Below are 26047 nucleotides of genomic sequence, written 5' to 3'. Positions count from 1 at the left end.
TAGAAGCTTTAGATCAAAAGTTCGAACTCAGAAATTAGGAATACATTTTTGCGTTTGCCGTCACTTTTGTTTCTTTCTACAGGAAAACTCAAAACTTTATAAATTCAAAACTGCTCATAAGTGAATAAAATTTAAAGTCTTGAAATCAATTAATTCGTTTCAGGCAGAAATTAATTACGAATAGTTGAAGAAATAGTAATTCTTTTCGCTTTAATTTTTCTTGATTTATCTAGTTTTTTTCATTTTATCTGACTGAAGTAGACTCAGTTTCAGAATGAAGTAATTGTAAAAGTCTTATTCAAGCATTTTACTAATTGCTTTTTCACGGAATGGTGACTCTCATCATATGCCTTATCATTATTGTTTCATTTTTTTACTATAAGATGTATTCTTAATAAAAAGTTTCATCTTTTAAACATTTAACTTCAACGCTGGTTAAAATATTGTACGTGGCCTAATAGCTTTAAAATACCAATGCCTAAGTTAAAATCAATGAGATAAAAAACTGTATCCAGAATTAAAAATCAATTGTTCCCATTCCAAGCAAATTTAATTTCATCCAACCTGAAATTCTTAAGTGACAGAATATTACTTTATCGATTCGCTAAAAATCAATATAGGTAATGAAAGCGGTTAAGTAGTTCCTCAATTTATTTAGATATAATAAAATTCGCGTATGTTCCATTTCGTGGTTTTTAAATATAAGGCTTTAGCATGAATTTATCTGCTTTCAGAGAATCTTTGTAAACCTTTTTCTTTTATTTTCTGCCTTATAAAATTAATTCTTTTGTCTTATTACACATTAAAGACTCATGAAATGACGCTGATGTACTAATCCAAAATAGCAAGCTTAACTAATCCAAGCAAAATACAAAACTTATCCAAGCAAAATAGCAAGCTTAACTAATAATTAATAACGTTAAGAAGTTGGAAGATACACACCAATGCCAGCTAAATGTAAATACAATAACCTCGCGTTCTTACTAGAAATGGATATATAAGCATTTTCCGTATTAAGTAGATCGCCTTTCTCTTTGGTTGCACGGAAGGTCTCTTGAAAAGATATTCAGTTCTTAGCAGGTTTCCTTTTATTTCTTATATTAATAAGACTTCTAAGAAAAAAGGGACTTCTTTGGTTTCTTGCCAAATTACAATTTGTTGATCATAATCAGTTTTTATGGTACAATTATTAAAGGCTCATAGATATTCGACTTCTTAAATAAAATGAGCACACGAATTGAGTATTGTTTCCTTTATTTGTTATTTAAAATATCAGCGTCATGAGAAGGTCCAAGGTCTTATTTACAGTTTTTATCAGTAACCAAATGAATAAAAAGAATATGCAGTAAAAGTATTATAACGATTAAATCCGTTTTTGTGATATAAAGTTTTTAAAAAATCTGAAAGTTTTCAGATTTTAAATTACGTCCGAAGGGGATTTTTTTAACATTTTATGTGTTACCTTTATTTATTAAATATCCTGTTCTTTGCAAACCATAAAATTTAGAAATTTGGATATTTAAAATTACAAATGTTTAGCAAAGTAAACTGAAATCAATGTAAAGGTAAGCTATTTAATGGCTTTTACCTAAAATAACGTGATCTATCATAACATTTATGTCTGCGTTACAGACAATTTTGCAATATATTGTCAATAAAATAATTTTCCAAATTATAAAATAAACACTATTATTTGTATTACATCAGTTACAAATCGTAACAGAACAAAAATAATTTTGCATTTGTGTCAGGAGTAACAATAATATCAATGAAGTTTTCCTAGAATGTCCTTCACGAAAGCATCCCTAATCGTTTACTTCCCATCATGCAACAAGTAAATAAATTAAGACATAGTTTCAGAAGAAATAATCAATGATGCAATTATCTACTGCTGTACAAAAAAAAAATAGCTACATGCTTTGCTTCCTTAAATAAATATCCTAAGTACTTAAAGCAAATTTTTAAAATAACCTAGAACGCTTTTGACAGTTTTCGATTGACACTGTATTTAGGAAGGCTGCATAAATATCAAATCTAACCTTTTATGTAGCAAAGCAAAACAATAATTACAGCTAGATAAGTACTTGTTATGCTGTTATAAGTTAAATTAATACATTCTCATGACTTGAATTTCAAAATTTCGTGAGGTATTAGAAAACAAATTTACTAACATAAATAACTTTATAGTACAAACATTTGCAATCGAAAATTATTCTTTGAAAATTTTCTTTTAACTGTAGACGTGAATCTCTAAAATAAGGGTTGAACTTTTTTTTAGCCCAAAAGAGACTATTACTACTGTCGAAATGGGATTTTGCATTGATTCATTTATAAACGGCGTATCACTTTTCAAATTATTGCAACCAAATATTATCACCCTGCATTATCTTTAAAGAAATTAAATAATGAAGAGTCTCCAAGTACGTATGTATGTTCCTCGTACTGTGAAAAACCGATGGTACCTAAAACACTCAAACTTTGAACAGTAGTCCTTTTCCCGAACTAATGCTCTTGGAAGCTTGAATTTCAAATTAGTTTTGCCATTTATTTCTTATTTTGTCAAACATTTGTGAGATGAATTTTTGATTAACAAACCTAACTATTTGAAAGCATAGTCATTCGTAATTGACTGAATGCACACAGATCCGATGGTAAATTAAAAGAAACATTTTACAGTTCTAGAAATTTCAACAAAAGCACTCGTATAGCTCTTGTCAGTATCACAGAATACAATCCGCAATTGCATTTTAATCTGTTAAGAACGTTAAACACGATGCAAAGCGCATCTGAATTGGAGAAGGTGCTAAAAAGGCGAAGCTTTCACGGTTGTCTCGATGCTTCGGGAGTCAGTTCCGAAAGGAGAAACTGTCCCTGGTCTTATATAGTTTTCATTGCAGAGAAATCTGTAGTACCTTCCACTTCTAGAAGTTTCTGAAAGGCATATACCGTTAAAGTTGCATCTATGGGCCAGAACTGATACAGTTAAATATATGGATCCATTATAGTTATACAATTACAATACCAATTACAGTTACACAGGAAGCGGACCAAAATGCCGCCAAATGGTCACTAAGTTTGGCGACTTTTGGAAATTTCACCCCAGTTCAGGACGATAGCCATTAACCTCAATGTTGAACAGTCTTGCCCCTATAATCCTATTTTTCCGAAAGAGCTTCGTCTCTTTTAAGCGTTTCATGTTGCATAATACAAAATACTATATGAAAGTTCCACACAGCAAAATACTTCGATCTTCCATGCCCAAGTGCGTTTCCATTCGGTAAAGCATGAGATACTTTCAAATTGAATCTGGGGATTATTGAGTAATAAACTAAGCGATTTAAAAGTAGTAGAGTTAATAAGACTGTGCTTTTCTCCTTTTTAATGTGATTTATTTTAATAAACATCTATTCAGATCATGAGATGCCTAATTAGAAATATTCAATATTTTTATGATTGGTAAAGTTGGACTCAGTTGGACAATTAAAAGTACAATTGGACTCATTAAAATCTTAACACTTTTTCTTTTTTACAAAACCTATTTCAGGCGGCTGGCTGCAAAAACTGCTAGTTTTAAAGAAATAATACAGCGGATATAAAAATATGTATAGGAAGCTCTAAATGTCGATCGGAAATTTCAAAGATATGCGGGTTTTAAACATTTTGTGATTCTGCTGTTGAACTAAGATTTACGGAGAGTACGATGAATGTGATATTTAATAAAGTTAACACACTAGATGTTAGTAATAAAAAGCCAAAAAATATATTTTGATAGCCACATTACTGAGAAAACAGGTTATTAATATGATAAACATAGAAAAAACTGAAAAAAAGATCAAAATGTATGCCGGAACTTGCATGCATCGTGAAGTCTAAACATATACTTTGAATATTATTTTTCCATAATTTTTAGAAATTATATCTAAATATATTACGAAAATCTTAATTGCTGAAGCATATTTCATAATTATATAGAATAATTAAATTTAGAGTATGAATGGAATCAGTTAAGATTAAAACGACAGCGGCTGTAAACAAAAATGGACAACCAAATTTCAACTATTGTTCTGATTGCTGCTTAAGAAATAACTTAATATTTATGCGATGCATCAAACTTTGTAACGTTTCTCGTGATTATCAAACAAATTAAATGAAACTTTTCCGCAACTGCTATGCGTTTTTTTTTTTATGAAATAGTTTAAAGAATTATTCGAACATAATCATGCAGCAAAACATGACAGTTACCTGTCAAGTCCCGTGAACGTCCCTGAAATCCCATCAAAGTCATAAAAATGCAGGCGAAGGCTCTCAAAACATAGTATTATAAACTTTCAAAAAGTCTAAGGCAATATTTTAACCCGCTGTGCAAACATAAATAAAATTCCTAATTTCCAAAAATAAACATTATGTTTAGAAATTAACATAACATGATGTGGTTGATCGGTTTTCCGTTCTTTTTTTTTTATTTCATGGAACCGTTTCCGTTTTTTTCAGGATTATTAATGGTTCTACGCACGTCACAGCTGGTGCTGCGTGGCTTCCAGTGAGCTATGCATATTTTGTCTTTTTAATAGTGCTTTTGATGTATTTAGTGATTAATTTTGTACGTATCTCACTTATTATGTGTCCAACTTACCTTGCTTGGTGAAGAAATCTATTTGCATGACTATGTTTCTGTGTAAATGTGTATTTTTATTTCTCCTAGTGCTAAGCTAACGTGGACAAGGTACCTACCTGTGCTGACTTTTTACCATGAGTTTTATAATACATTAAACTGAATGTGTTATGAGGTACTTCTCCCGCCTTTTTAGCGTGTGTGGTTCTGCATACTGGGCCGGTATTTAGAGGTTCGTGGTTCGATTCCCGACGAAGGCGGTTGCTCCTTTTTCATCTTGCCTGCTTCCAAAAAATGCCTAATGTCTCTACAGTGTTTTGCCCGTCATTTCAGAAAGTCGCTTCAGTTTTGTTGCACTGGATGATTTAGTTTCCACCGGACTGTTTGCATCAAGAATTTATTTTAAATATAAAATTCTGTAAATGTGTATGTTTATTTATAATTTGTTATTGATGCTTTGAATTTATATTATTTGTGCTTCCTCTGGTCTACTGGATTTTTGCCTATATTTTCTAATATTTCATTATAAATATTACCATGCCGTGGTGAATGATTTCTGATATAATTTTGATAAAGTTGTTTTTTATGCTACGCCTACATTGTGTTTATAGTTGTATTTTGTGGTACTATTATTATTTAATCCTGCATGTCATGAATTATCGTCTAACATCTTTTCAATTCGGGTGCCACTTAATAGGGTTTTATTATATCTGATAAAGGTTAATTAGTCCAAAACCCTTTCAGATATAGAGATGATTCTCTTTACGTCTGTTAGGATTTTGGACTATTTAATTTTTATCAGATACAGGAAAACCCTATAAATTGAATACTAGATTTTTTTTTTTGTCCTTTCACTGGTTTAAACGCATTTGATTTTAAATAAAATCTATACGATTAGCCAAAAAAGTGCTAATAAATCCATATAGTAAAATATATAAATAATTATGTATTGTTTCATAAGAATAAATTGAGTTTAATTAAAAATTAAATTTAAATACATATTTAATTAAATTTTTTACTTATATTTAATTATATTGGTACTATTCGGTTTCGAGGGCCGTAAAAAATCGCCAAACTTTTGTTGATGCCAATGCTGCCAAAAGTAATTGCGGCAACCCTAACGCAAGTAAGGAAGTATAATAGTAAATAACTATCTAATATTGATGTTTTAATTTAGATGAAAGTTTAAGTTGATATAATATTTCGCTACCGAGTTATCGCTAAAGCATAATGTCATCTCGTTGGTTGTTCAAACATAATTTTTTATAATGAATGATGCCTTTTCTTTGAGAACATTCTCGGTAAAGTGTAGAATCGCCCACTTATTTGTTTACCGCTTTTTTACAAGGGAAAAAACAATTGGATTTTTGTCAATTTTCTTTTACTTTTTAAGTGACAATAGGTTGATGTGTACATAGATAAAGTCAGGGGTGTGCGCAGTGCCATTTTTGTGCAATTCTGGGATTTTTTTTAAGTGAAAATAAGTCGATGTGCACATGGATACCGAGTATTTGCAATTCTTAAAAACGCGTCAAGCAGTGGATGATTCTGCACTTTACCCATAATTCTATCGCAGACTTTTCATCATGGGCAATTCCCAAATTATTAAATCCATAGGTTATCAAAAAAGGAATTAAAAATTAAACTAGTATTTCAATGGCGTGTTAAGAAATATAGAACTATATAAACTTATGCAATCTGAAATCAGCGCGTACGCTAGATTTGGCACGCTGTTAAATGGGCGTGTTTGCTAGATTTGGCGCTTTCGCGCATACATTTTCGCTGGAATTTTTTTACGGCCCTCAAAACCGAATAGTACCATTATATTTAATTAAATTAATTATATTTAATTATATTAATTGTATTTAATTATATTAATTATATTTAATTAATTTTTTAATTAACTTTTTTACTTTTATACGTATTTGTTCAGAATTTAAATTTGTTTAAATAATTATGTATATATATATAATATGTAATAATATATAAGTGTTATTTATATCATATAAAGTATCACATGAGAAAAAAAGGTAGTTGCTGTTTCCTGAACTATTATCAAACCATATACAACGGAAAGAACCAGAAAAGACTATCTCAAAAAAGAAGGATTATTTATCTTTTTCGCCGTTTCCACGTTTTCTGCTGGGGCAATTAAAGTTTTAACGTTCAATCAGAAACCTACACTCCCTAGAGAAATGCACCTAATGGACTCAGAGCAGTCCGCTTAGACATAAACTATCTTCTTAACCAAGACCCAAGATTTGTTATTATTACGTTCCGCCGAAGTAGTGGTTGTTCACTGCAAGGAGCTTTTCGCAGAAGTGTGAAGAATTGATTGCAATATTGGCGAGATTGATTACAATTGCATTGCAGTACTTTATGATTATAGTCATATTTTTTATGTACTTACTACCTTTCTAGCAAAAGAAAAAAGCTATTTTACTTTTCATTTGGTCTGACAGCGGTAGATCCCATACATAGTTAACTATGTCTGGCTATTGATACAAAAGCTACTTTTTGTGAAAAAGCGGTATCAGACTCATGTTTCAGAAGAATACAATGTGTTTTAAATATACTTTTCATAGTAGAAGCAGCTGCAGCTTAATCTTTTTTTTTTTTTTTTTTTTTTTTAGTGTGCCATGACGAAGTTACTAACAGATACAACAAAACTTTGTTTACATGTTAGTTTTCACTTTATTGTATTAACCATTCATACAAACTTGGAATTTGCTAATTCATGTGATATTTTCATTTATGTAGCATGGCATATTATTGTTTCGTATGGCTTCAAAGCTTTTCATATGACTCACAAATTATCAAGTGTATTGCTTATAAACGGTATAATGGATTCAACTGTTTAACAAAATACATAAAAATACATCATGTGGTTTTAGTGAATGCATTTGAAAAAATAAAATAAAAAAGTTTAGCTATTATGAAGTTCTTAAAAATCTGTTTAAAGCCCAAACAGAATTATTCACTTTGAAAAAAATATGAAAGACGTATAAAATAAAGTATATTTATTTAAAAGTATTATTTAACTAAAGTATTATTTAAACTATTATACTATTGCGGGCTCTGCATAATATTATATTTAGTCGCATATGATCATGCCTAATATAATTACTCAAATTTATTTTTCACTTTCTGGTGCATTTAAATAAATCCCTCTATTTAAAAACTACTTGTAATCTTACGTGTAATTTAAAAATTGTTTATTTAATTTTAAACAATTTAGTTTATTGGTATGGCAAAGATAATAGAAAAACAGTTTTCCTGAAATATGAAAATTGTCCTTCTAACCGGCGTAACAATAATGTATGAATTGTGTAATCTTTTGTTTCGCAGTATTTCTATCCATACAATGAAATATGATTATATTAAATTCATTTATATTTCTGTTTAAGCGTTTCAAAGTAAAAATTCCCTGCTATGAAAAGGAACTGATATTATCTAAGCTACATATTCTGACACATTTTTACAAAAGAGAAACCGTACTCTTCTGTTCTTAGGATCGAATTCAGAAATGAATTTATGAGACCAGGGCTTCTTAAACTTTTTTTCCGTCGCACCTCTTTTTAGCATTGAGATTTTTTTCGCGACACCTGGACCCCCATAATATTCACGAAAATTTTGTGGGACCCCATAAGCATTGCGCAAATCCGACAAACGCGTAAACCGCCAAGTTTTTTCACTTGCACGGTAATATAGTATTGCAGATTTAGTTTATTAACTTTAATTTCTAATTTTAAGGCACAAAACAATGTGATAATTTAAATAAGTAACAGACGAAATGACAGCGTCAAGTACAAAGCAAATAAAATGAACGTTTATACTATTATAAAAAAGAATGCGTCGAAACGTTTTCGTTTTTTCCTTTGTTTGTATTATCGTTATTTATCTATTTTCAGGTACATTTGGTAAAACTATTTGGTAATTGTAAAATTATTATAATAAGTTAAAGAAATATCAAAACTGCTAAAATTTTGGGCGACCTCCTGCTACAGGTCCCGCGACCCACAGTTTAAGTGTGTGTGTGGGGGATTATGGCAAAGCCTCGAGGGCTATCTGCCTAAGAGGAGGGATGCCTTCGTGGAGTACTTTCTAAGGGAAACTGGCTCGTATACACGTTACACATGGGGAAAACCACGAAAACGCCCATGCAGCCAGCCCGTTCGCGGGATTCGAACCTCGGACCGAACTACCAGTGTTCAGCGACTTTACCGCTCGGCCGCTGGTGGGCTCCCACAGTTTAAGAAATTCTGTAATAGACGGTTGTGTTCATGTATGCATTCGTACGTATACATGTGCGTGTACGCACACACGCACGTGTACGCACACACATACACACATACACATGTGCATGTTTCTGGATTTAACTCCGATAACAAAAGAGTACCAGGAAAACATACCGGTAAGCAACGAATAACTAAATAAAAGAATATAAGTACGAAAATTTGTTATTGTTTTTTATTTCTAAACTCCTAACTGATTACAGCAAGTGTTATGTTTTTATTAGTTAAATAAAAATTGCTATATGCTTGACCTTACTGAATTCTTAGAAATATGCTCAACAAATATTTTCAAGGATTCGGTTACCAATTCAATAGTGTAAGCTGTTTTCCTATTTGTAACTTTGCTTCTATAGCTATTCCCTAAAGTTTTATTGGAGCACCTTGAATAACTAATAAAACACCTTCCATATATTTTTAACTTAATTTCAAAAATTTAATAACTTAAGGCACATGTATGTATAAGATCAATATGTAAGAAAATAAAGCGTATAGTCATCTTTTTATCATTCGCATTTCATCCATATACATCAATCGTTTTTATGCAGCCTCGGAAACTTCGTTTAATTTTCCCCTACATGCCATCATAAACATATTTTAAACTTAAGTAATGCAATAATCGATAGACATAGTTAACATTTTTATACTCCTAAGTAACACATTCAACATGGTGCGATAAATGATCGAACATATCTTGAAATTTTAATGCCTTAGATATTATGCGATGCTATCAATAATGCTAATTTTCTAATTTTTACTTTCATGGCAAATCAATTTAAAGAACGGTAAAAGTATAATATGACAGTTTACTAGAAATCTTTTATGGTCATCATTATAATAACACTCGACCTTAAAAGACATATTTTACATCATTATAGCAAATGGTTTTTCTTCGCTTTCAAGAGAGTAATTTTTATTATAGATCCTAAAGAAAAGCATAAAAAAGGTTGAGTTTCTTAAAGAAAGAGAAGATTGAGTGCTTTTAAGATTCTCCGGAACTCTGCGGTCACGCAAACGCTTTTTGAAGTAGTTGGAAAATTCTATTAAGTTTTATATATAAATTTACTCATAAAAAGATAAAACTTTTAATCACTAGCAAGCTCCATTAGAACAAAGTTAATTATAAATTCACTTTCTTTTGAGAAATAGCCTTAGACTGCCGTAATGAAAATTAAGTTTTCTTTCGCACTGTCTTTGGTTTTATTAAGTTAAATCGACCATGAAAATTGTAACAAAACATTAGCATTCTGAGTCTAAAACCGCTATTGACAATTTTAGCTCATATGCTTCATGTTTTCCTATATTAATATTTTTATTTAAATAAGGCCGAATTGCTTTTCCGATATGTACTAAGTATGTACAAAGGTTGCTGAAAAACTTTAAGATTGCTTCTGTATCTCTTTCCCTATGCTGTTAACTTGTTCTGGGCTTTGAAATGATCAGAAACTATGGCATCTGAACCAGCTACTACATAGTCATGATTCGCACTTGGTTTAAGAGAGAAGAATTATTAGTGTTCTGCAATGACAGAAAAACTACATCTTTGTGAAAATATTGCACTGAATTTTGTGCTAAATTCGGAAGGAGAGGTAATGAAAGACTTAAAACATTACAGCTTGCATGTTATCGAGAAATACTGAACCATATTTCATTATTTCAGTGTGGATCGAATTCAAATACAGCACTACTTGAGTGACCGACAAAAGACATTCTGGCAAGCCACCTATTAAGATCAGGAATGTCAACATTGTTAACCCTAGGTAAAGAGAGAAGAGGAAAGTTTTTTCAATCATCGATAAATTTCGTTGCATGGAGCCGTCAGGATGGAAAGATTAGGTATACTCAGGAAATAGCAATTTTTGCTGCAGGATAATGGTTGGCGCAATTTTGCTGCTGGGCTCAATATCACTGTCTAAAATCAAGGAGACAGCTAAAGAAATCAGCTTTCAGATGAGCAAGTGGAAAAGGCCGACGGCCACAGTACTAAAAGAATATCACAAAACTGTCTGTTTCATACTTTTTAATTACTACCGAAGAGTTTATAAAACTTCGTAAATTAGACTAGTTCAACGTAAAGAACGTTTATTTCAAAAATGGAGAATATACAACAGGTTATAGAATAGAGAATGTACAATCTACTTATAGAACGAGCAGAGTTACGTGATTTTAAATAACATAGTTAGTTTTAAAACCTTCTTCAGTCAGCTTTTGTAGAGTGGTCTTGATTATATATAAATTTCAAAGAATAAAATGTTTTAAATTAAAAGCAAAACTCGTAAGAAACAAAAAAAAAAATTAATTGAATTATTAAAATTAATCATTTTGTAATAAACTTTTATACTGAAACATAAAGAACTATTAAAATTAAATTTTAAAGTTTACAGAACCAAAATAAATAATTTAAAACAAATAAACAGGATTATATTAGCCAAGTTCCTTATCAAATTTTTATTTTAACATTAACATTTTTATTTTAAAAAAAAATTAAATAAACAATTTTTATCTGGCATAAGATTTTATTGCATTTAATTATTGCTGCGTCTGCACTAGTTAAGCCGGTTTTTAGGACATTCATATAATTTTTAAAAATTATATATATATATACATTTTTTTTTCTCATCATAGTCAAGAATTTCTTTGGTAACATGCCTTTGTAAAATAGCACTTGTGTGGTATATTCAGCTAATATGATATTGTTACGTGCGTACGTATTCGTAATGGATTGAATGCAAATAAAATTTTTCCAAAAGAAACCCTTTATGATTCTGGAACTTTTCACAAAAATACTCGTATCGCTCTTTTCAGTAGCATTAGCAGAGCATAAGCTGTAGTTACCACTCCAAATTATTCAGGACGTTAAACACAAGAACGTATAATAAGAACGATCACTCAATACTGTCAGCTAAACTCTAAACCCAAATCTGAGCTAAACTAAACTGATGCTGTCTCTTTCTGATATCGTTTTCCCCCTATCCGCCAAAACATTTTCAGTACTTTCGATTTCTCGAAATTGCTGGAAACCATATATCGATGAGATCTATGCAGTTATACAGAGATCAGACAACAATATCGCCAAATGGTTGCCGATTTTGGCGCCTTTTGGCGATTTCTCACCACATTTGGTTAAAAAAACTAGCTGCTGAAATCATCGCCAGCTTTGCGCTATCTCGTCGACTGGCGAGATAATAATTTACCTGTATGTTAAATGGACTTGTTCCTGTAACAAATTTTTTCGGTAGACCTTCGTACTCTTGAAGCCTTTCATATTACATTATACAACAGGTACTACAATTCGACATTGATTTTAAATTAACTATATATACAGAAAATTCGCAACACTATTTTGCTTGTTCCATCTTTACTATTAAATAATGAAGAGTTCGTATGCAGGTATGTATGTTTGTATGTTGCTCGTATTTTGGAAAAACTGTGGCTTTGGAGCCACTGAATTTAGAACAAGCATAGTCCTCCACCCGAACACCTGCACGTCGAGGTTGAAATTTTAAATTCCGAATTTGTTTCCTTATTTATATCTTACTAGTTATTTATATCGTACTCGTTATACCCGATGCCAGTTAAGTAATCAAATGGTCGTAAAAGTTCAAGTTCCAGCCAATATTTCGCTAACATTCAGTTTTAGTCGATTAAATGCGACAAAAAAATGATCATAATTGATCAAAAATCCCTAAAGCGAGCAAAAGAACAGCCAAACAGACATTCTTCATTATATATATTGTAAAACTTACAAATTTTTTATTAGCAAAATCTGTGATTTGAAAGCGAGCAGTTCTAGAAATAAAGCAAATTTTAATTTCCAGCTGCCACACGAAAAAATGTGGGCGAAAATGAGCGTTTACAGGGTTTTTAATTAATATATTTTATTCTTTTATTTAAGCTTTTTTTAAAAAAAAACAAAGTGGACATCGACCTTTTCCAGGGCCCAGAAAAGAATTGTAGAAATTTTGGTAACGATAGCTTTAGTAGTGACTGAGGTAAATCTAACAAACAAACACATAACTTAAGGACTTAGGAACATTTGATTAAAACCTCAGAGATTTAAAAGCTTTGTGTTGCTATTTTGCAAAGGCTAAAATATATATTTATTAGTCCAAAGGAGCAATTTATTCGGAAGGGCTATTAATTTCGTTTTGGCATTTTGCATTGTTTCACTATAAATTTCGGTTCACTTTTTAAATTGTTGCCACCAAATATTATCGCCTTGTATAATATTTAAAAAAATTAAATAATGAAGAATCTGCATAAATGTATGTATGTTCCTCGCATCATGATAAAACAACGATACCTAAAGCCATCAAATTTTAAATAGCGTTCATTTCCACCCGAGTATGGGCATCTGGAAAGCCAAATTTGGAATTTGGAATTTCCTTTCTTATCTGTTTCATATTTTGTAACATTTTAACAAATTTTTGATTAATCTCAACGACTTCAGAACGGGCAATGGCAAAACCGTACGAAAAAAAAACATTTTTATCTCCAGCATGCGAGACTGTCTATCGGAAATTCTAAAGATCTGCTCATTTTAAAGTTATTTTGCGATATTGCTGTTGAAATGAATTTTATGTTTAAGTGCGAAGAACTTGATGTTTAATAAATAAAGGTAACACACAAAACATTAACAAAGTCCCTTTGGGCGTAATGTAATATCTGAAAGCTTTCGGATTTTTTTTATTTCATGTTTAATCAGAAAACTCAGTGATGTAAAAGTGTGTTAGCACTCGGAAAAACGCAATATATTCGTCTTACCAAATTCAGTTTAAAAGGAATATGTTGCCACTTCACCCAGCGGTATGTTGTTATTTAGGAAAGCGTTTGTATTTAATTTTTCTTTGAAATTCATTTTGTTACTGATATACAAACTAAGTGATTTAAAAGAAATAAACAGATTCACTTCAAATGAAATTAATTACTAGATGAACTTGTAATATTGCATTAGGTTTTTTTCATACTTTTCAATAAATATTTTAGTTGGCTGGCAGCGTAAGCAACTAGCGTACAAAAACATATTAGAAATATGGTGTTCTTTCAAAATGTTAGCTACAATTTTTATTTTCTCAATATCTAACTTAGACATGTTATTTCCAAGTGCAAAGTTTCTCAGAATAAGCTAGAGGATTTTATGAAAAAAATTCAATATTGCGATTAGAATTTTTGTATTACCTTCAAAACTTAAAAGCGCAACTATTATATTACTCATTATACGTTAGCGAATTAAATACACGAAATAGATTTTTATACCTACATTCAGACATTTGCATTAGAAGTCTGCATGTTGCATACACACTGAGAAGTCACTATGAAGTTATGTTCTAATAAAACCATTGCATATGGAAAATATTAAATCTGCATCTGATTTTTGAAACCTAAATGAATGCAGATTTTCATTAGCCATATTAAATATGAGTGTTTTTGCATTTTCGCCACATGTAACGTAAATACGAACTATTTCCGACTAAAACTTCCTTCACGAATGCAAGCTTCTGTTTAGGCAGACACACATATGGCTTTGAATCAGAAGGATTTGCTTAAAATTGGACCAAATAATTCCCTTAAGCCTTGTTTTGCGCATAAAACCCCGAGTACCATAAAATTTATCGAACAGTGTTGCAAAAGTAAAAACTAAAATAACTATAGGAGTATTCGCCATTAATGCAGAATGCAGGAAGTATATTTGGTTTAAAACCAGCTCAGATACTTTTAAAATTAAATACGGCGATTTACACAGTGATATCCATCAAAGTGATGCCATATGGAGGAATTTTAAGAGAAATCATCTCTTTTATTTGTTACGTACTCCGCCATTGGGCAATATACGGAAAGGAAGGAATACTCCGTGGAGGACTTTTATTCACATTACACATGGGGAAAACCCGAAAACGCCCATGCAGTCCGTCTGTTCGCCGGTGCTCCAACCATGGACCGAACTACTAGTGTTCAGCGGCTTTTGGTGAGCCAAGAAAAGCGGTTCGTACCCACGTTACACATAAAGAAATCCACGAAAATCGCCCGTGCAGCCATCGTGTTCGCCGGGATGGGATCCCTGTTGCTGTTTTGGTCAGTTTCTTGTTTCATAACCATTTGGTGATGATTTCCAGAAAATTAAATTTCATAAAATTTAGTTGTTAATGTTAAGACCTTTTAAATCAGTTTTGCATTTACTAAAGAACTGATTAGAAAGATGTTATCATAATCTCTTATGCCGTTCTCAGAAAAAGGCGAGCATCAAAATTTATGTAGAAACTATACTAATGTAAACAGATCTCTATTTAATGAATCTTACTGAAATGATTTGAAAATATGAGATAAAGAATAAAACAGCTCAGAAAACTTTGAATGAAATATTAAAATCTTTCCTTTGTTTAATAATAATATTAAAAGAATTCAAATATAATATTTCCACAAAGTGAATAACATCCATGGCATATAAAGGAAACCTAATACTCTATGTAGCTATAAAAAGTAACTAGGTAGTGAAATACTAACTGTAAAGTGAAGAAGAAAATTGCAACTGCCAAGTGAAAAAAATGGTGTCTGGAAGATAAAAGTGTATGAGTACTGTTACAAGAATTGATAAGCAATATCCTCAGACTTTAAACCAAAAGAACATCTACTTCACATTTTAGAAAGATGATCTATAATCTTAAGCCTTCTTGTCAGGTACGAAGTCAAGGGATTACTGTGGAACACACTTATTACAGATACCTATAGAATGTTTTATGTAGTTTTATGACGTATAGTTACTTTCCTCGAACTTTACTTAGAGTAGGTTTTTATTTGTTTGCATGCGTCAGAGAAATTCATGTAAATTGATTTATAGCGATATTATTCATTTTTAGCATTTTGAAACATTGTAAGAATAGTACATGTTTCCTATTCTGTAAAACGTATCTTTATCTTCCACATAAATTAAATTAAGGTGAAAAATTAAATGCTTTTCAAAATTGTTCCATGATCTTCAGTTGGCTTTCTGTTGTTAAACGTACATTTAGAACTATATTTTAATTACAGGGTAAGTCTTCGCGAATATTAAAGATTTTCGCTGTAATGAAAACAAAATAAGGAAACTCAAGTATAAAATTTAACCTAAAATTTCTTTAGATCTTGTTTATACTTACGAAATAAAATGCGAAACCTCTTTTCGGTAAGAAAACAATGTTTATAAGCAAAGGATGGTTAAATTTATTTGCAAAGGATTTTCTAGTTGTAACTAATTTAATACAAGTGTAATCAAAATCGTAAAAACAACCTTGTATTTAGCGTAAGTATATTGAAACACTCAATCGATTTCGAGGGCAGCTAAAGGTCCCTCCTCATCAGGAGAAAGAAATACCTAGAAAGAAGAAAAATAAAGGGGAAGGAGTCTCAGAAACACGTGGTCCTTATCAGCACTGCACGTGGTTATAACTGGATTTTTGATCAGAGTTACACTGGCCGCCTACTTTTACTGAGCCAGGCTATCTGATCAAACATGTAACACAAAGGCCAAGAAAAATTAGCAAAGTTAAAAATAGGGAGCGAGGGAAACTGCACTTTCACGCTCAAAATCTGAACTTCGAATAATGGAAAGCAACCACTGAACGGATTTTTATACCCTCTGGTAGTACCAAACGCGAGGAAGTAACGTCATTTATCGACAAAAATAACTGAATAACAATTACGATAGTAGAATTTTAAAGGCATTAGGAAGGACTGGATTGGACTTCAAATCATTAACTAAACATGCTAAATCTTTGTGAATATGAAAAGCCTCAAGAAAATCCAATTCACCTATGGAACAAGCTTTTTGGATAATTTTTGCAGACCCAAAGTCAAAATTATGGTTAAATGTCCAACTATGATACGCTACTGAAGACTTGTTAATTTCGCCTTTTCTGACATAAGATTCATGTTCCTTGACACGATATACTTTCCGAAATTTTGGAGAATTTAAAGGCTTTCTCTATAGGGGCGATAATTTGAGGAATTGAAGGTTTAGATGTCTTTGAAAAGTTGAAATTATATTTTAATACTTTTAACTGATCCTCCGAAAGATTCCTATTGGAGATATTAACGATGGGGTTAACGTTTACAGTGAGAAGATTAGCTAGATAGGTGAGACTATCCGACTGGTGTGTGAGCTTAAGGAATTTAGAAATAAGCACATTTTTATGCCGTTGACAAACGGTATCGGTTCTAGACCAGGATATATGTTCAAATGAGGAAAAATTTCCAGTTGAATTAGTAATTTTTAATTGGAGGTAATATAATTCAAATTCAATTTTAGATAAACGTTTGCGCGTGTCCCTTATAATATGACGAAGAAGTGCCAATTTTAATTTATGCAAAATTTTTGGAACGTGAACGGAAGCTTTAAGGCTATATTTCACATGGATAAATTTGGGAATGATATTTTGATGTTCGCATTTAAGTAGAAACTGTAGATGATTCAAGAATTTCGTACGCTTAAGGCGTAACTTACAAAATCGATTCCTGTCAGTGGACATATTGTGAAAAGGGTACAAGCAAGAAACCAGTGAACAAAAGAAATATAATTCCGAAAGTTCAAAAAAGGAATTACTTATAACATGAAAAAACACCAATAAATAATGAAGACAATTTTCATCAACATATGACAAAAACATTCCAAAAGGTGTGGTGGTGGTGTGGTGTATTTAATTATGGCAAAGCACACTAGGGCTATCTGCCTAAGGAGAGGAATGCCTTCGTGGAGGACTTTCTAAGGGAAACTGGCTCGTATACACGTTACACATGGGGAAAACCACGAAAACGCCTATGCAGCCAGCCCGTTCGTGGGATTCGAACCTCGGACCGAACTACTAGTGTTCAGCGACTTTACCGCTCGGCCGCTGGTGGGCCATTCTAAAAGAAGAGAAACATCCAATACTGAAAACCAATAGCCACGTGGAAAGAAGCAACGAAAGTCAAAATCGTGCACGTGGTAAACCAATATAAAGTAGACTTTCCTCGAAAATGCCGGTTGATAGCATGAACCAAATCCGAAAAACTAATAGCCACGTGGAAAGAAGTAAATAAAATGGTGCACGTGGTAAAACAATGAACAGTAAAATATTCTCGAAAATGCCAGTTGATAGCACAAACTAGACTAGAAGAGAAACACGCTAATGTGACAATCAAAATCGTAAAAACAACCTTGTATTTAGCGTAAGTATATTAAAACACTCAATCGATTTCGAGGGCAGCTAAAGGTCCCTCCTCATCAGGAGAAAGAAATACCTAGAAAGAAGAAAAATGTGGATAAGGACCACGTGTTTCTGAGACTCCTTCCCCTTTATTTTTCTTCTTTCTAGGTATTTCTTTCTCCTGATGAGGAGGGACCTTTAGCTGCCCTCGAAATAGATTGATTCAATATACTTACGCTAAATACAAGGTTGTTTTTATGGTTTTGATTGTCACATTAGCGTGTTTCTCTTCTAGTCTAATACAAGTTTACTTTAGCTAAGCTGTGTAAATAAACTGATATGAATAACAAACATTAAACCTATGCTAGATTAAAATTTGCCTTTTACGATTTGTTTAACTTCAGTTATGGAAGGGTAATTCAAGAATTTCCATTGCAAACATAACTGCTGTAAAATTTGAATTTTAAACTTTGAGCAATAAAAGAATTAGTAATTCAAATTTAAAAAAGAAAAAATTTAATTCCCTGTTTTAAAATTGGTAAAAGGAGCTTACAGATTTAAAACTTTATGACATGACAATACTTGATATTTGCGGGAAAGTATGCCGGTAAGGTATACATATATACCAAAGAACGATTTGGCAGCAACTGCCACTAAATTTAAATGATTAAGTTTGTTGCCGTGCATTTATATAGAATAAGCATGATGGCATTGTCTCGAGCTTGGGGTCGTATTATCATTTAATACATTCTTAAACTAGTTTCAAAATTTATGCATTAACAGTATTCTTTTTTCAGTTTTGAGCATTACACATTGGAGAAATTACTAGAAGCGACCTCTTCTTATTATCAGATAAATTATGTAGGCAAGCATTAAACGTGTGTGTTACGAATCAGTGTATTAAACTCCTAGATACAAAGGTAATCGGTAATTTCATTAAAAGCAACATGATGTAAATCTGTCTGTAGTGGAATCCTAAATTAGTAGATAAATATTGTCAATATCAAATGTTAAATTATTAGATGAATACTGTCAATATCAAACTCCACATCATGCTTTGTGTGTGATCATTTGTAAACTCCATTAATCCATGGAATATTGTTTATATTAAAATATTTATATATTTTTAATATTCATATAATTTATAAAATAAATCATATTTATAAGAATATCTTCCTAGTTATTTTGAACTGTATATCTTTCAAACGTTGAGCGAATTTCCTTGGCTTAGCATTTACGCCTTAATCGCAACTATACTTGTTTGTGAAACATATATCTCATTTTTGTTGTTTTCATGGTAAGCATTGTGTTATTATTATATCTAGGAAGATTAGCAATTAATCGCCGGAGTTGTTTGAGTAGAAAGTATTTTATAGAATTGATTTCCTCGAGCTAACAGAAACTGTTAGATGGAAGCGTGTCTCAGAGAGCTGCCATAATCTTTATTATCTTTCATTTATTACATGTTTGAAAATTTTCAAATATTGTTTCTGAGTCCATTCTTAGTTAGTTTATTTTTATTGCCTACATAATGAATCGAAGTTCGAATTCAGCAACCTCAACTAATATTATATAATGGACAATTTACTGTAAATTAAATGAATAAGTTAAAAAAATTATGTAAACAAACATACTCAGAGCATAATTTGTGTAAAATTATTTCTTTTGTGTCATAGTCGTTTTTCATATTTTCCCTTGCGCTTTTAATTTTACATAACCAGTATTATTTTGAAAACTTTACTTTGTTATATATATTCATTTCTAACGATTGAATTTTTTTTTCTTTATTCCCCTTTACTTTATGTCCTTTATTTTAATACACTCAATTTTTTATTTTGTATTTTCTTTATTGTATGATCTTCTTTTAGTTCATTTACTTTACTCTTTGCACTTTACGCTTCAATTCTTCACTCTGTAGACTAATTTCTTCGTTGTATTCTTCATTACTTTAAACTAGTTTATATCGCCCAATTTGCATTGCTAATCTGCGGGCCCGGGTTCGAATTTCGAGAGCGTTTGAATTTTGCAAATGTATAGAGTCTCTGCGATATGAGAGCTCATAAAACACACCGAAAGTACTCTCGAGAGTTTTGGTGGATAGAGGGATTGGAGGGACAAAAGAGGGATGGCAAACACTTGGATCCGTCTTGCACGAGATTCGCCCTCCTGAATTTCTTAGGACACCTCTGATGTACATGCGTGAGCTTCATTGCTTTCAGCATAACTTGTTGAATTGATAGAAATGAATTATCTAGTATTCCGCGAGATATATTCTCAAGGGCTATGTTTACTTATTCTGCTAAGATTATCTAAGTTTTTCAATGTCTAAGTTAATGTCTAATTTTTCAAGTTTTTCTCCATAATCTTTGGATTTATGTTTACAGTTTTGTTTCTTAGAGAATCAACATTAACATAGATTCACCTTGACAGTTATTTTCCGAATGAGCTTGAAGAAGTTTTGATGAAGTTTAGAATTCCGTATATTCTAAACTTTTTCAACAATTGTTGCCAATTATTGGGAAGCCAATTTTATTGAAGTCTGTTTCACTCAGAACTCAAAAAAAAAAAAAAAAAAAAAAAAAAACACTTAAAATTTATAAAAGATTACTGAATTTTTAAAAATATGAAAGTGATCCATCTTTATACAATCTTGAAGCTCAATATTAATGTATCTTGCAGTTTGTTTATTGTGCCTATTAGCCATGTTGAAAAATAGAGTTTTAAAATAAAACCTTGTTGCTTAAAGGTGAGGCAAAGAGAGTTTCACGATTCTATGTTTGAAAAAACCCAGACTAAGATATCTAGCCAGTGCGCAAAAGTTATAGTGGCGTGTTAATTTAATTTAAATTAAAGTAATAGTATTTTCCATTTTGGTTTCACTGAAATAATCAGTTTGAGGATTAACTAATTTATTCTTTCATGCAGTAAAATCTTTATGGAAGCCTGCTTCTCGGAGTTTAGACACATATACTATTTACGAAGATCTTATATATTTGAGATTTCATCATTTAAGAAAATATATTAACGGTTAAATATCTGTTTCAGTTATAGAAATTTTTTACTTTAGTTGAATTAAATGCATATTTTGAAAACAAAATTATAAATAATGAATTTCAATTGATTTTGTAATCTTTTATGTTCGTTAATAATTTCTGAATTATATTAATATTGCCATCGCATTCTCATTTTCACATAGTTTTAGGAAGTGTCATTGTTGTAAGCTCCGATATGTCTATGAAATCATATTTCGAGGATTTTGTTTCAGTTAAATATTTGCATCGGCAATTATGTTATATAATTTGTAATTTGTATCCTTAATAAGGATTCAATCTTCAAAACTTTTAAACTTAATTAAAGATAATTGTGTGTGCATATAGTATATATCTACGAGCATACGAACATATATATATATCTCGTATATATATATATATGTTCTAGGTTTTGTTTAAGATGAAACCAATTCACTGTTTAGTGATGGTCGAGAAAACCTGCTGCTCAGATGACTGTAGGAAAAATCACAACTAGCTTTATTGTTAAAACAGCATTTATACTATTTTGAACAGGAGAAAGTCTTCAGAAATGCATTTTTGCTTCAAATTGGTACCACACTAGATATGGTAAACGCGTTCTAATATTTCTATAGATACTCAATTTAGATTTCAGATAATAAAGAAAGGAAGCTAAACGAGAGACCTATTTTTTCAAGTAACAGTAGGCGAGAAAACGGTGATGCGTACTAATTTCGATTGTATTTATAACCAGAAAGTCTTTGTTTAAATCCTGAGCAGCGGCTAAAGATTTGGCAGTGCAGAGAAATATCAAGGAAAGAGTGTCGAAAAATGCACAGAATGATGCAAAGCTTATCTTTGAAGTGGGAATATGTTTAATTAAAATTTATTAATTTGAAGATCTATTGCCAATTGGTTCCAATTTAGTTTAATAATTTGTTTCATATTTTACTCATCTATATAATACCAACTATATATATATATATATATGTAAGATAAAATTATATGAATCAGAATCATAATATTAATTAAACATTAAACATTAATTCTTCCTCTCTATTCTAAAATCGTAATAACTTCTCTGCATTGCGTCATAAACTTTTCTTTTCGCCGTGCCTCCAATCTTTCATAACTACGCACTTCAGCTTTTGCTCTCTACTGTGCTAAGTTGTAATTTCGCTGGCTTGCTCTCTATCTCAACAATATCAAAAATGTAAATCTTCTGTGGAAAGGCACCACTAGAGTGCCAAGTGATTGTGGCCACAAATATCAGTTGCAAATAAAAATGTAATTAAAACTGCCTCAACTGCCAAGTTCTTTAGATATTACCAAGTTAGCATTACTAGCATACTAAGCAATCAAAATCTTCTTCAATATGGGTCTAATCACGCATCTACAGTGTTCCGTCTTTTCCTTTGCTTTTATTATGACAATTAAGCCGGTAGGATAGTTCCCTGCAGCCTGAAACCTCAATCGAAAATTTAGTTCAGCTCTTCAAATCATCGTTTTGTGACAAATCCAAGATAATGTGAAAGAAGTGAATCATCAAGTTTGTTTTTTCAGTGTTTAAAAAATAACAGATTATTCTTCTGCTGTGGTGTTTTGCAAGTGATTCAAAAAAATAATCACGCGTAGTGTTTACAGATTGAAAGTAATTTCTCGATAAATTGAGAAGTTCGAATGCCTAGTGAAAAGGAAATCATCAGTGAATTACCGTTTAGGAATTAAGCATTACAGCGGGTTCAAGGTCGATCTGAGTTAGTGTTTTCAAGTATGTGCGACAGAAAATTATTTGCACTTCCGCTTTTTCAACAGTTCAAAAATTATTATATTCGTGTGAATCTAGCTCAAGAACTAAATTATTTAATGTGCTGCGGATTCGGTTTAATCCTAGTATCCGGTGCACACGGGATTTGGCTACTTTTGGCGACTTTATGATGAGCAGTAAAAACGCGACATATACGATAAGTAGTAAACAGGTCATTCAAAGAATATATATGGTTATACATGGTATATACTAGATATATAGTGTAGTATATACACACATAGTATATAGTGTATGGTATATATATAGACGTTCTTCCGATCACTTTTGGTGTTGGCGATAATTTTCAAAATCGCGCCAAGGCTGCACCGTATACTAGGATTTTACCGCGGATTCTATAGTTTTCATTTCAACTTTGGTTAAAATTTCTGCAATCTTTTTTGAGAAAATCTGAAATTCTTGTTCATTAATTTTTCTAATTTTTCATAATTATGTGTGAAGAAATTAAGTAACGAATTTTAAGCTATTTAAATTATTCATAGGGAAGGATTTTAAGATGTAATTTCGCTGGCTTGCTTTCTATCTCAACAATATCAAAAATGTAAATCTTCTGTGGAAAGGCACCATTAGAGTGCCAAGTGATTGTGGCCACAAATATCAGTTGCAAATAAAAATGGAATTAAAACTGCCTCGATTGCCAAGTTCTTTAGATATTACCAAGTTAGCATTACTAGCATATTACGCAATCAAAATCCTCTTCAATATGGTCTAATCACGAATCTACAGTGTTCCGTCTTTTCCTTTGCTTTTATTATGACATATAGATATTATAAAGAAATACATAAAACCAAATAAGTGTCTAACTTGACATTACTGAGTTAACGCAAGCATGTCCATATGAATTAATTCATATGGACATAATTCATATGGATTCTTTTTTGAAAAACAGATAGAAAGTTCAAAATCTTGCTGACACACACAACTGCTTCCAGGTTAAATATAATGGTCGCAACCAAATAATGAGGTATCGCGGACTGTAAATTTAAAGCGCAGTAAAACATATTGACACAACATGTGAAACGAGTAATAAACTAAAAATAAATTGTTGCATCTGACCATAAAGCATTAAAATTAATAAAACTGTTATTTTTTATATATTACTGAACTTCTATTTATAATTTTCTGCAAATTCAATAATTTTATTGCGGCAGAGAGTAATTTATTGCAAGAAATAATGTTTTCCTAGAAGAATAATTTAAGAAAGCAAAAAATTCCCGTAATTTTGAAATTACTACACATTAATGCTTTTCGAAAATATTTTCAAGTATAATTAACCTTTTATTCAAGACCAGGTAAGGTAAATTCACTTTTTAATAAAAAAATTTTATATTGATAAATAAATAAAATACGATAATTTCTAAGCTCTAAGTAAAATTTCAAAAATGACTTTTTGTTTGTTTGTTTTCATTATAGATGAATTAAGACATGAAAGTTTAAAACAACAAAAAATAGTATCCTCCTTTTGTTAACAAGATTTACTATTAAGTAATACCATTGATTGTTTTAAATCAATAAAAGAATTCACAACTAAAAAGCTTCTCATCTGTCTTCAGAGAGTAGTTATATATGTGCAGTGCAGAAGAAGTAAATGATCAATGAGCTCAATTTTACACTATTTTAAAGATATATATCATCATCACTGTTTTTGTTCTTCTTAGCGAAAATCATATCGACCAAGCCAAACGTTGCATCTACATGATGACTCTCTCTCATATATGTATTTCCTCATCGTATGATATATGTATTTTCCTATCGTATATCCTTCCTTACTTATCATATAAAAGCACAGTACTCCTCTTCATAATTGGAAAATTTTCTAGGGCATCTATACGACTGAAACCAATTTGTATTCTCGAATTAAAATAGGCAATTGCTGTTATAGCGAGTTAAATTTCCTAATTATTCATCCTAACGACTGTTCCCGATAGTTAAGAAACTCAGACCATCCCCTGCTTCGCTTTGCTTGGGAACATGAGGCAATAAACAATAATTTATGAACTCGAGACAGAGAGTCATAAGCGTGGTGGCCTCAACGATGGCTTGATGAAATATTAACCAATAAAGGCTGTTCGGAGACTATTTTTGAAGTCGGTTATTGTTCCAAAGTTTCGACCGTAAATAAATTTACTGCAACTGAAAAGTTTTGTCAGCGGAGATTTCTCATGTAGTAATATCAGTTGAGCAGAATGGTGTTAAGTTGTCACAAAATGCTCTCTTTCTGCAGCATCTAAAGCATTCTAATTACCATAAGCTAGCGACTTCCGCCGCTGACAGAATTATTAAATAAATCGTCTTCAGTTTATTGTGGTGTTTCTGCTTTGTCTAACATCCATTTTTCATGGGGTATAGATTCTAAAAATGTTACATTTTATGTCCTAAAGAACTCTGAAACTTGCAATGAAAAGTATATGCACCATTCTTCTATTCCTGATGTATACTTTGATAATAATAGCACATTTTTTGTCTGAGTTTATTTTTCTACAACTTAGATATTTAATTTCATTCCCAGTAAAAGAAGCCTAAAAACGAGATTCGAAATATTTGAGTACTTTCTTCAATCTTTCAGTAAAAGGCGTTCAGTAGAATCTTTTCAAAAACGTTCTGGTACTTTAGATGCAAATAATAATTCTTTGTATATATGTATATTACTTAAATTGCAAAATCTCCGTTTTAGAGACAGGAAAATAAATTAAAATTGTACGCATTTGACCAAATTCATAGTAATAATAATCTCATTTTAAGGCACCTAAAAGCCCATCAATTGCCGAGTGAATATAACTATTTAGACTGAAAGTTCGACACTAGTTCTGTTGTCGTCGGACGGTTGGCTGCATAGTAGACTTTGTGGGTATCCTTATTTTATAGCGTAGGTATTAGACAGTAACCTTTACTATGTTTTACAACTGAGATATCTCTCCTATTTGCTCGATAACACTTGCATGCTTTCCCGAGATCAAATATTTCAAACCATGTCATTTTAGTCACCTAAAGAAACACTAGGATCATAAATTTATTGCACCGTAGAATTTAATATTCGGGGCTGCTTAATTAATACTAAAAATGCAAGAAAGGGTTTTTTAAAGGTTCGATCTGCTAACCTTTTTTTTCTAGATAAACCTGTGCAGCGTGATTTCCATGATAAAATGGCTTTT

This window comes from Stegodyphus dumicola, chromosome 6 (assembly GCF_044657685.1).
Source record: "Stegodyphus dumicola isolate Sdum_Otavi_A_Nest chromosome 6, ASM4465768v1".
Classification (NCBI taxonomy): domain Eukaryota; kingdom Metazoa; phylum Arthropoda; class Arachnida; order Araneae; family Eresidae; genus Stegodyphus; species Stegodyphus dumicola.
Note: the sequence above shows the minus strand (reverse complement) of the source record.